Source organism: Aethalodelphis obliquidens, unplaced genomic scaffold (assembly GCF_003676395.1).
Source record: "Aethalodelphis obliquidens isolate GAN/ISIS:26980383/991018 unplaced genomic scaffold, ASM367639v1 scaffold6, whole genome shotgun sequence".
Taxonomy (NCBI): Eukaryota; Metazoa; Chordata; class Mammalia; order Artiodactyla; family Delphinidae; genus Aethalodelphis; species Aethalodelphis obliquidens.
The window spans coordinates 2,857,858-2,870,674 of record NW_020837950.1 but is presented as its reverse complement, the minus strand read 5'-3'; the positions used below and the strand labels follow the sequence as shown (position 1 = coordinate 2,870,674).

Below are 12,817 nucleotides of genomic sequence, written 5' to 3'. Positions count from 1 at the left end.
TCTCTTACCACTGCTATATCCCTAGCACCCACAACAGTGCCTGACACAGAACTGTCACCCAATCCACATCTGCCAGGTGAGTGAATCAAGGCATGAGAGTGGGACCGGTGTGGCTAGGTTTTTACTACATTTTAACAGAATTTGAAATTTGGGTTTTATATGAAATCTTCTGGTTTTTAGATGTTGGTGGCAAGTATACAAAATTAAAAACCCTCTGCTGGCCAGAAACGGGCCATGTTAGCGTGAGCCACTGTTCTACTTTGCATTTGCCAGCTGTAGCCAGCAGTTTCTCTGCGGAATGAAGTAGAACACAAATAACTAAAAACCCGCATGTATTTTATGGTTAATGAAGCCCCATTGCCCTGTAGTATTTCATTATTGTTCTAGTTTTACATATGAGGAAATTGAAGCCCCTGAGGGCATAAAGTGAACCGGTGAGCTTAGAGGCAGGGCTCCTCCGGGGTCAGAGGTGGCCTCCTGGTCAGATATTCAGGAACGAGGGAGGAAGAGCCCCTTCTTGTGTCAGTTCCTCTTTTCTTCCTGTTCCAGAACCAGGGGCTGGGTAGATGCTTCTCCCAACACAGGCTATGACCTCTAATTCAGAGTCAGCCTCATGCTGGGTCTGTTCCTCTGCCTTTCAGTGCAGAGGGACCATCAGTGTAGATGTTTCTTAAACTCCTTTCACATACCTGGCTCCCCTGCCACCAGTCAAGAACTATAAGCTTAAAATGTTTTAGGAGTGTGTGCGTGTGCACACACACACACACACACACAATCGAATAACCAAACACACCTTGCAGTGCCTCTTTCATTTCTGTATCTTCAATAGGACGTTGATCTTATTTGTTTTAGGAGACAGTCTCCTTATATCATTGGTAGAGTTGTAGGTTCTTTGTGATCTAGCAGACAATACCTCGTTTGTGAGAGCATGCCCAAGTTCTGACCAAGACTTATTTTCTTATGTATTCACCTTCCCAGAGAAAAGCTTTAAAATAAAATTCCAGTATTGAAATTTAGCTCTCTAACATTTTTAGGAAACTCTGAGATGTGGAAAATTCTCTAAAAATAATAGGATGTTTTTCCTTCTACAAGTTCGCCTAACCATTTTTTCCAGAATCCCTTTGATAAGGAAAATAAGCCAGGCTTTATTGGCATTTCTTAATTATTATTTTAAATTGTGGTAAAATATACATAATATAAAATGGACCATTTTCACCATTTCTAAGGGTACATACGGCTCAGGGGCACTTAGTACACTCACATTACTGGGCAACGATCAGCGCCATGCATCTCTAGATCTCTTTTCCTCTCTCCAACCTGAAACTCTGTACCCATTAAACAAAAACTTCTCATTCCCTCCTCCCCCCTGGCAACCACTATTCCACTTTCTGTCTCTATGAATTTGACTACTCTATGTACGTCGTATGAGTGGAATCATACAGTATTTGTCCCATTGTGACTGGTTTATTTCACTTAATATATAATGTCCTCAACGTTCATCCATCTGTGGTATGTGTCAGAATTCCCTTCCTTTTTAAGTTTGAATAGTATTCCATTGTATGTTTATACCCCACTTTCTTTATTCATTCATCTGTCCATGGACATCTGGGTTTCTTCCATCCCTTGGCAATTGTGAATAATGCTTCTATGAACAAGGGTATACACATATCTGGGTTCCTGTTTTCAATTATTCTGGGTATATACCCAGAAATGGAAGTGCTGGTTCATACTGTAGTACTATTTTAAGTTTTTGAGGAATCACCATACCAATTTCCCATTTTCCACAGTGGTTGCACCATGGTGCATTCCTACCAACAGTGCACAAGGGTTCCAATTTTTCTGCATCCTCGCTGACGCTTGTTATTTTGCGGATTTTTTTTTTTTTTTGATAGCAGACATTCTAATAGTTGTGAGGTGGTATTTCCTTTTCCTTGTGGTTTTGATTTGCATCTCCTAATAATTAGTGACACTGAGCATCTTTTCATGTGCTTATTTGCAATTTGAATATCTTCTTTGGAGAAATGTCTGTTTTGCCCATTTAAAAATTGGGTTGTTTTTATTGTTGAGTTGTAGAAGTTCTTTATATAGTCTTCATATTAACTCCTTTTCAAGTATATGCCTTGCAAATATTTTTCCTATGCCATGGGCTGCCTTGTCACTCTGTTGATTGTGTCTTTTGATGCTTAGAAGCTTTAAAGTATGATGCACTACTGACATTTCTGAGCTTCCACTTTTAGATGCTGAGCATCTTTTCATGTGCTTCTTGGCCATCTGTATGTCTTCTTGGAGAAATGTCTATTTAGATCTTCTGCCCATTTTTTGCTTGGGTTGTTTGTTTTTTTTAATATTGAACTGCATGAGCTGTTTATATATTTGGAGATTAACCCTTCCTCCATTGATTCATTTGCAAATATTTTCTCCCATCCTGAGGGTTGTCTTTTCATCTTGTTTATAGTTTCCTTTGCTGGACAAAACCTTTTAAGTTTCATTAGGTCTCATTTGTTTATTTTTGTTTTTATTTCCATTACTCTAGGAGGTGGGTGAAAAAAGTTCTTGCTGTGAATTATGTCAGAGTGTTCTTCCTATGTTTTCCTCTAAGAGTTTTATAGTGTCCCGTCCTACATTTAGGTCTCTAATCCATTTTGAGTTTATTTTTGTGTATGGTGTTAAGGAGTGTTCTGATTTCATTCTTTTACATGTAGCTGTCCAGTTTTCCCAACACCACTTACTGAAGAGGCTGTCTTTTCTCCATTGTATATCCTTGCCTCCTTCGTCATAGATTAGTTGACCATAGGTGCATGGATATATCTCTGGGCTTTCTAAACTGTTCCATTGATCTATATTTCTGTTTTTGTGCCAGTACCACAGTGTCTTGATTACTGTAGCTTCGTAGTATAGTCTGAAGTCAGGGAGTCTGATTCTGCCAGCTCTGTTTTATCCTGCAAGATTGTTTTGGCTCTATGGGATCTTTTGTGTTTCCATACAAATTTAAAGATTTTTTGGTTCTAATTCTGTAAAAAAAAAAAATGCCATTGGTAATTTGATACGGATTGCATTGAATCTGTAGATTGCTTAGGGTAGTATAGTCATTTTCACAATATTGATTATTCCAATCCAAGAACATGGTGTGTCTCTCCATCTGTTTGTGCCATCTTTGATTTCTTTCATCACAGTCTTACAGTTTTCTGAATACAGGTCTTTTACCTCCTTAGGTAGGTTTATTCCTAGGTATTTTATTCTTTTCGTTGCAATGGTGAATGGGATTGTTTCCTTAATTTCTATTTCTGATCTTTTGTTGTTAGTGTATAGGAATGCAAGAGATTTCTGTGCATTAATTTTGTATACTGCAATTTTACCAAATTCACTGATTAGCTCTAGTAGTTTTCTGGTGGCATCTTTAGGATTCTCTATGTACAGTATCATGTCATCTGCAAACAGTGACAGTTTTACTTCTTCTTTTCCGATTTGGATTCCATTTATTTCTTTTTCTTCTCTGATTGCTGTGCCTTGGACTTCCAAAACTATGCTGAATAATAGTGGCGAGAGTGGACATCCTTACCTTATTCCTGATCCTAAAGGAAATGCTTTCAGGTTTTCACCATTGAGAATGATGTTTCTTGTGGGTTTGCTGTATATGGCCTTTATTATGCTGAGGTAGATTCTCTCTATCCCCACATTCTGGAGAGTTTTTATCATAAATGGGTGTTGAATTTTGTCAAAAGCTTTTTCTGCATCTATTGAGATGATCATATGGTTGTTCTTCTTCTGTTTGTTACTATGGTGTATCACATTGATAGATTTGCATATACTGAAGAATCCTTGCATCCCTGGGATAAATCCCACTTGATCATGGTGTATGATCCATTTAATGTGTTATTGGATTCTGTTTGCTAGTATTTTGTTGAGGATTTTTGCATCTATATTCATCAGTGATATTGAACTATAATTTTCTTTTTTTGTAGTATCTTTGTCTGGTTTTTGTGTCAGGGTGATAGTGGCCTCACAGAATGAGTTTGGGAGTGTTCCTTCCTCTGCAATTTTTTGGAAGAGTTTGAGAAGGATGTGTGTTAGCTCTTCTCTAAACGTTTGATAGAATTCACCTGTGAAGCCATCTGGTCCTGGACTTCTGTTTGTTGGAAGATTTTTAATCACAGTTTCAATTTCATTACTTGTGATTTGTCTGTTCATATTTTCTATTTCTTCCTGGTTCAGTCTTGGAAGGTTATACCTTTCTAAGAATTTGATCATTTCTTCCAGGTTGTCCATTTTATTGGCATAGAGTTGCTTGTAGTAATCTCTTAGGATGCTTTGTGTTTCTGCAGTATCCATTGTAACTTCTCCTTTTTCATTTCTAATATTATTGATTTGAGTCTTCTCCCTCTTTTTCTTGATGAGTCTGACTAAAAGTTTGTCAATTTTGTTTATCTTCTCAAAGAACTGCTGTTAGTTTTATTGACTTTGCTATTGTTTTCTTTGTTTCTATTTCATTTATTTCTGCTCTGATCTTTATGATTGCTTTCCTTCTACTAACTTTGGGTTTTGTTTGTTCTTCTTTCTCTGGTTTCTTTAGGTGAAAGGTTAGATTGTTTATTTGAGATTTTTCTTGTTTATTGAGGTAGGATTGTGTTGCTATAAACTTCCCTCTTAGAACTGCTTTTGCTGCATCCCATAGGTTTTGGATCATTGTGTTTTCATTGTCATTTGTTTGTAGGTATTTTTTTATTACCTCCTTGATTTCTTCAGTGATCTCTTGGTTATTTAGTAACGTATTGTTTAGCCTCCATGTGTTTGTGTTTTTTATGGGTTTTTTTCCTGTAATTTGTTTCTAATCTCATAGCATTGTGGTCCAAAAACATGCTTGACATGATTTCAATTTTCTTAAATTTACCGAGGTTTGATTTGTGACCCAAGATGTGATCTCTCCTGGAAAATGATCTGTGTGCGCTTGCGAAGAAAGTGTAATCTGCTGTTTTGGGATGGAATGTCCTATAAATATCAATTAAATCTATCTGGTCTATTGTGTCATTTAAAGCTTGTGTTTCCTTATTAATTTTCTGTCTGGATGATCTATCCATTCGTGTAAGTGAGGTGTTACAGTGCCCCACTATTATTTTTTTTCCCACTATTATTGTGTTACTGTCAATTTCCTCTTTTATAGCTCTTAGCATTTGCCTTATGTATTGAGGTGCTCCTATGTTGGATCCATATATATTTATAATTGTTATATCTTCTTCTTGGATTGATCCCTTGATCATTATGTATTGTCCTTCCTTGTCTCTCATAACATTCTTTGTTTTAAAGTCCATTTTATCTGATATGAGTATTGCTACCCCAGCTTTCTTTTGATTTCCATTTGCATGGAATATCTTTTTCCATCCCCTCACTTTCAGTTTGTATGTGTCCCTAGGTCTGAAGTGGGTCTCTTGTAGACAGCATATATATGGGTCTTGTTTTTGTATCCATTCAGTGAGTCTGTGTCGTTTGGTTGGAGTATTTAATCCATTCACATTTAAGGTAATTATAGATATGTGTGTTCCTATTACCATTTTCTTAATTGTTTCTTTTTCTTTTTTTTTTCCCCTTTTTTTTTTTTTCCTTTTTTTTCTTTTTTTTTCTTAATTGTTTTGGGTTTGTTTTTGTAGGTCCTTTTCTTCTCTTGTGTTTCCCACTTGGAGAAGTTCCTTTAGCATTTGTTGTAGAGCTGGTTTGGTGGTGCTGAATTCTCTTAGCTTTGGCTTGTCTGTAAAGCTTTTGATTTCTCCGTCGAATCTGAATGAGATCCTTGCTGGTAGAATCTTGGTTTTAGGTTGTGCCCTTTCATCACTTTAAATATATTGTGCCACTCCCTTCTGGCTTGTAGAGTTTCTGCTGAGAAATCAGCTAAACTTATGGGAGTTCCTTTATATGTTATTTGTTGTTTCTCCCTTGTTGCTTTTAATAATTTTTCTTTGTCTTTAATTTTTGCCAATTTGATTACTATGTGTCTTGGCCTGTTTCTCCTTGGGTTTATCCTGCCTGGGACTCTGCACTTCCTGTACTTGGGTGGTTATTTCCTTTCCCATGTTAGGGAAGTTTTCAACTATAATGTCTTCAAATATGTTCTCGGGTCCTTTCTCTCTCTCTTCTCCTTCTGGGACCCCCATAATGTGAATGTTGTTGCATTTAATATTGTCCCAGAGGTCTCAGGCTGTCTTCATTTCTTTTCATTCTTTTCTCTTTATTCTGTTCTGTGGCAGTGAATTCCACCATTGTGTCTTCCAGGTCACTTATCCGTTCTTCTGCCTCAGTTATTCTGCTATTGATTCCTTCTAGTGTAGTTTTCATTTCAGTTATTGTATTGTTCATCTCTGTTTGTTTGTTTTTTAATTCTTCTAGGTCTTTGTTAAACATTTCTTGCATCTTCTCGATTTTTACCTCCATTCTTTTTCCGAGGTCCTGGATCATCTTCACTATCATTATTCTGAATTCTTTTTCTGGACGGTTGCCTATTTCCACTTCATTTAACTGCTTTTCTGGGATTTTATCTTGTTCTTTCATCTGGTACATAGTCCTGTGCCTTTTCATTTTGTCTGTCTTTCTGTGAATGGGGTTTTCATTCCACAGGCTGCAGGATTGTAGTTCTTCTTGCTTCTGCTGTCTTCTCTCTCTGTTATATGTTTTTTATATGCTATGCAAAATCACTAATTATATGCTATGTAAAATCACTAATTTAATCATTACGTCAATCCCATGATGTAAGTATGATTATAATCTCCAGCTTTACAGTGAAAGAAACTGTGACACAAAACAGTCACTTGCTTAAGATCACACAACTAGTAAGTGGCAGAGTCAGGATTTGAACTGAGAAAGTTGGGCTCCAGAGCCTCATGTCCTAAAGTCTAAAACCCAACCGTGTTAATAAAGATGCAGGCATAGAGGTTGGACCTGAGGACACAGGGAGGGGGAAGGGTAAGCTGGGAAGAAGTTAGAGAGTGGCACTGACATATATACACTTCCAAATGTAAAATAGATAGCTAGTGGGAAACAGCCGCATAGCACAGGGAGATCAGCTCAGTGCTTTGTGTCCACCTAGAGGGGTGGGATAGGGAGGGTAGGAGGGAGACGCAAGAGGGAGGGGATATGGGGGTATATGTATACATATAGCTGATTCACTTTGTTCTACAGCAGAAACTAACACAACCATGTAAAGCAATTATACTCCAATAAAGATGTTAAAAAAAAAATCCAACCATGTTCACCTGGCATGTGTGACACACCTCCACCAACCTGCACCTGCCTTTTCAGCCCTCCCTTGCCTCTGGCCCTTCCACACACCTTTCCCTATGCCTTCCTTCCTGCCCTGCCTTACTTTGTTAATCCCTGCCCATTCAGGGTTCCCCTCGGGCACCTTCTCTCTGCCCACCCCATCTAGGTTAGGTGCCCTCTAGGTTAGATTCAAGCCGTTCAGACAGCTCACATTGCACTTTGCTGCACAGATTTATAACTGTCTGACTCTTGTGTGCATCTCACGGTAGACTGAGAGTTCCCTGAGGGCTGAGACCAAGGGTTTAAATCTCTATGTCCCAACCTAGCCAAGTACCTGGTTTCGAGTAAGTGCTTACTATCTAGTTTTAAATAAATAAATAAGGCAGAGCCCAGACTAGGACTCAGAATAGAAAAAGGAGCAGTGATTGCCCAAATAGTAGTTTTCAGCCTGGAAATATTGTTGGTACCCCGAGTAGACAGTGAGCAGCCCATGTCCATATAGACTGGAACAGTGTTGAATGGAATAGAATCAGTAGTGTGAACCTCATGCCTTCAGTCCTGGTACTGGGGACATATGCCCAATTTGTATGGAAGAGACTGCTCCCCGCAAAACAAAGACAGTGACAACACATACTCGCACAAATGCTCACCATGGGTCACAGAATGACTTTTTTGAGTTTTTCAAAAATGTTAAAAGTGAATGAACATCTTCTTTACCTTCCCTTCTCTTCCTAAATAATTCAGTCCTTAAAGCTATTATGTGGGCTGAGTAAGGCAGTCACCCTCGTGGGGGGTGGAGGAGATATGGTGGCCCAGACAAGGTAAGGAGATTAGCCCCAGAGCAGGGCTGACCTGCACAAGGGCCAGAGCCCAGATGGGCAGTGTCAGAATCCAAGCGGAATGGGGAGGGCAACTGTGTGGGGAAGGGGGCAGTGGTCATGATAGCAGTTGGTTACATTCAAGGGATTGATCGAATAAGCAAGTGTATTAAGGATAATGGAAATCAGGCTCCATAAGTGTTAGAGAAGGAACTTATGATATGGAAAGGGAGAAAGCTAGGATGAACCCTGTGGTGCTGGATTGGAATCGGAAGTACCAGAGTGAATTTATGGTTTTCAGTATATATGGATCATCTACGGAAATAATATAGATGTATATATACACACACTAGCTCTGTCCACTGAAAGAGTCAGGGAACAGCAATACCTAAGTTAGCAGTGAGCACACCGAGCAGTGAGAATTGGGATTCTAAATAATCCCACACATAGTGGAACCAGAGCTCCTTGGAGAAATAGTTAATTTTAAAGCTGGAACATGTCATTGTAACAGGAAGTAAAGAAGTGTTCAAACGATGATGGGAACATGTCAGAAGGGCACATTGACAGTTTGGGAATGAGATATTTACATAATTTCAAGGTCCTTTTCTGACAACACTTATTAATTAAAAAAAAGGAAGAAGGGTAACTTTCCAGGGGAGTACCCTAGCAGACACCACTTTAATCAAGTGATCTCGGGGAAATTTAAAATCATCTGCCGCCTGATAGGATGCAATGGGAAGAGCACAGCATCACTTCTGTGATATTCTTGCCCAAGTTGTAGAACTTGCATCTAGACGTGAGTAAATTCAGACAAACCCCAAGAGAGGAACGTTCTACAGAATAACTAGCCTGTATTTTTTTGAAGTGTCAAGGTCATGAAAGTGAAAGAAACACCAAGGAAAGGTTGCATATTGGAGCAGACTAAGGAGATGTGACAACTAAATGCAGTGCTTGATTCGAAAGGACTCTTTGTGCTATCAAGGCTATTATTGGGACAACTGACAAAAACTTGATCTGAGGATCCAATGACAATTAATGAAAACGTACTGGGGTCTGAGGATTAGAGAATAGTAACATATCGACATGAAGTTCCTGATTCTGCGGTTGCGTAGGAGAATGTCCCTGTTTATGGGAAATGCACACTGATGTATTTGGGGAAGATGAGGCATCACTTTGGCAGCTTATTCTCAAAGGGTTCAGGAAAAATATAGTATAAAATTCTTTGTAGTGTACGTGCAACTTTTCTGTAAGTTTGAGATTTTTCAAAATAATCTATATCTATACCTATATCTACATCTACATGTAGTGGATATCTTAGGTTGGAATTATAATGTTTTTCAGACTTGCCAGGACACAGGTACCCAGAGGCTGCGTTGGGAGGATAAACCTTGGAGTGGCTGTCCCAAGAGTAGAATCAGGGTATGTCTGCTTCATGTTGGTTCTCTGTTGAGGTGTAGGAGATGCGCATTCTCACCCCACTCATTTAGTAAAGAAAGGACAGGTTACTGAATAAGAGAGAGAGAGAACACAGTATCTATGGGCTGATCACGCCGGCCACTTCACGTAACTGATGATGGGCTCCCTGCCACAACCAAGGAAGTAGGAACACTGAGGGCCCGTTTGTTCTCTGGGGAAGTCTGTGGGATAACTAAGGCCCAGTTCTTTAGTGTCTATCTGGAATGTGGACTGTGCAGGGGATCCCATGTTCATCTGAGGCTTGGTCTAAAATGCTGATAATAACCACCACTGCCTATTGGGCACCTTCTAAGGGTCAGAAACTGGGATAGGTGGCTCATGTGTTCTTATAATCATCACAATGGTTCTCCTTTTAAAGTAGCGTCCCCGTCTTATAGATGAGGAACTAAAGCTTGGACAGGCTTAGTAACAGGCTTATTGTTATGGGTTGAGTTGTATCCTCCCAGATGCATATGCTGAAGCCCGTATCTCAGAATGTGGCTGGATTGGGAGATAGGGCCCTGAAAGAGGTGATTAAGTTAAAAAGAGGTCCTTAGGGTGGAACCTAATCCAACTGACTGGTGTCCTTATAAGAAAAGAAAAATTTGGACATGCAGAGGGACACCGAGGGTACAGGTGCACAGAGGAACGCCCATGCAAGGACACAGCAAAAAGGTGGCTGTCTGCAAGCCAAGGAGAGTAGCCTAACCGTGATGTTGGATTTCTAGGCTCCAGAACGATGACAAAATACGTTTCTGCTGTTTAAGCCATGCGGGCTGTGGTATTTCGTTATGGCAGCCTGAGCAGACTGGCATGGTTATGCTAGGCATCTGGTGGAGATGAAGCTGCTATTCAAAATCAAATCCGTGTAGCTCTGTTCTATGTCACCTTCCTACACACAGGGCCTCTGCTGTGAAAATTCTTCCCACCTCCTCCAATAGGCCGCCCAGAACAACCATCCAAAATCTCACAGACTGAGTAGATCCCTCCTCTGCCGTCCCACAGCCCTTACTATACGGCATATAGTTAGCGGCACACAACTAACGCACAATACTGTGATCAAATTGAGAGTAGGGCTGCCTTCGTCTGTATCCTCAGCATCTCCCATGGAGCCAGGCACATGGTATTTAAATAGTATGTATTGAGCACTTATGTACCAGCAAAGATTTTACATGCATTATCTCATTGAAACCTGAAGACACCTCCTTGAGGTAGGTATCACCATTATTCCCATTTTACATATCAAAAAACTGAGGTCAGAGGGGTTAACTGAGTTACCCCAGGACATAGAGCTAGTAGGTGGTGGAACCAGGATTCATGTCCAGATGGTCTAATTCCCCGGTCCGTGCTCTTCACCCCCTGCCCTGCTGTCGCAGTCTTGCTGTAAATGCCCACTCCCTCCCTACCTGGGGGGCTGTGCTGATCCGAAATGCTCTCCCTCAGTACACGTCCCTACTTTATGCTAAGCCCAAGTGTGAAGCTCCCCTCCTGTGGAGAGTCTTCTCACACACAACCTCCTCTCTCAGGCCCCACTCTGTACTCCTTCAGCACCTCCTGGGCATACGGTCTGCACCACACCCTGACATGTGACCCAGAGCTGGGCACTGGGGCCATCAGTTATCGACATTTGTTGAACTGGCATCCATGCCCAGGGATGGAAGTAAACAGGGATACGTAACATGGTGGCGTAGTCCTGGCTACTGTGACTCTCCACATCTGGATTATCCAGGAGAGTTCCAATTGCTAAAATTCCATCCTCTCATCAGATCGTTTGCCAGCATACGTGGCAGGGAATGTAGTCTGGTATTTGGTTTAGAAAGGAGAGTCACCATTCTACTGAAAAGAGGCAGGAGTGGAGACAAGACGAGCTGTCTGTCACCCACCTTCCTACGTGCTGCGGGGCAAATCACGATTTCTCTGGACCTAAGTGTCTCCGAGGATAAAATTGCAGTGGCAATGCCCGTTTCTCCGGTAGAAATGGGACAAAACCTGTGAATGTGTTTTGAATACTGATGAAGAATAATGTTATATAAACCCAGTCACCATTAGTGGGATTACTTACGTGTTTACTGACCTGTTTGGCCAGTGAAAAATGAAATAAAAAAGTAGTTTTTATTTTTGAAAGTAAAGGAAGAGGTGTCCATGAAGAATGCAGAAAAAAAATCAAACATAAAGAGAGCAAATGTCCTGAGGCCTTTCTAGAGTGCTTTGAAAAAGACAGAACTAGATATTTCTAGGTTCTTCTCAACAAGTTGGGGTGTGTGTGTGTGTGCGTGTGTGTGTGTGTGTGTGTGTGTGTGTGTGTAGTGCGTTGGGTGGAGGCTGGGCTGCCGTAGTCAGGGGCAAACTTTTCCCCAGTTGCCTGAGACACCACCCTCAGGAGGAAGCAGGCCTCTTACCTTTGCTGCATTGTGGATCAGTTTCCAGCCGTGTGAGGCCTCTGGGTAAAGTCCATCTGGGAGCTCAGTTTTTCTGACTCAGCAGTAGCCCAGGAAAATTTCCCTTCTCTTTCCTGTGCCCCGTCTTCCAGACACGCACGAGAAGCACTCTGCCCTGGAGTTAATCAGCTCGTCCTGTGCCCCTGCTGCAGGCTTTGCACAGAGTTGATGCATCGACCTGAGAGCCGCCTCTGCGGAGCTTCCAGGGAGAGCGGCCGCCGCAGAGCAGCCACTCAGGGGCATCAACGACAAGTCTGTTCTGGTTTGGATGGGGCCGAGGCTCCCTCCAACTTCCTTTTGCTCTCGCCAAAGCCAGGATCCTTTTGTTCACCTTTAGGGCTGCCAAGTCAGTCCTACCGCACCCCTGGATGTTGTTTTCCTGCAGGCAATGGGAAAATGAGCTTGGAGCCAGGGAAGGGAAATCAACAAGGAAATAAACACAGGGTCACTGCCCCTCCATGTTCTCACCAGACTGGGACATCATCACGCTGGGACCACTTCCTAAAGTGGCAGGAGCTGGCCGCTGCCCGGACGGACCTCAGAGTCCCAGGCATCTTTTGAGTTTTATATATGTAAAGAAGTGTGCATTTATATCAGAAGCGTGAGATCTGTCTCGGACAAATCAAGCAATCCTGACCACTCCAATGTCTTGCCAAATCTTTCAAAGATTTTCCATAGGCAGGCTCTCTTGTAACCGAACACTGGCAGACATTTGTAGACAAAGGAAAAGAAGAAGCAAGTTTACGACTGACACTAGCTAAGACTTTTAAAGAAAGATATCCTCTAAAGATACAGGATTATCGTTTACATAAAGATTTCTTCTACTTACTCTTCAATGTCACAGTCATCATCGGTAGCGTC

General features: G+C 41.1%; 1 protein-coding gene across 1 annotated transcript in view; it reads right to left on the bottom strand.

Moving 5' to 3' along the window:
- The window catches only part of LNX1 (ligand of numb-protein X 1), a 199,445-nt gene extending 187,234 nt beyond the window's left edge, over positions 1–12,211 (bottom strand). The window contains exon 1 of the mRNA XM_027102935.1: positions 11,918–12,211. The gene's annotated coding sequence lies outside the window, so the exon portion shown is untranslated. The remainder of the gene's footprint in view (positions 1–11,917) is intronic.
- Between the last annotated feature and the right edge of the window lie 606 nt (positions 12,212–12,817).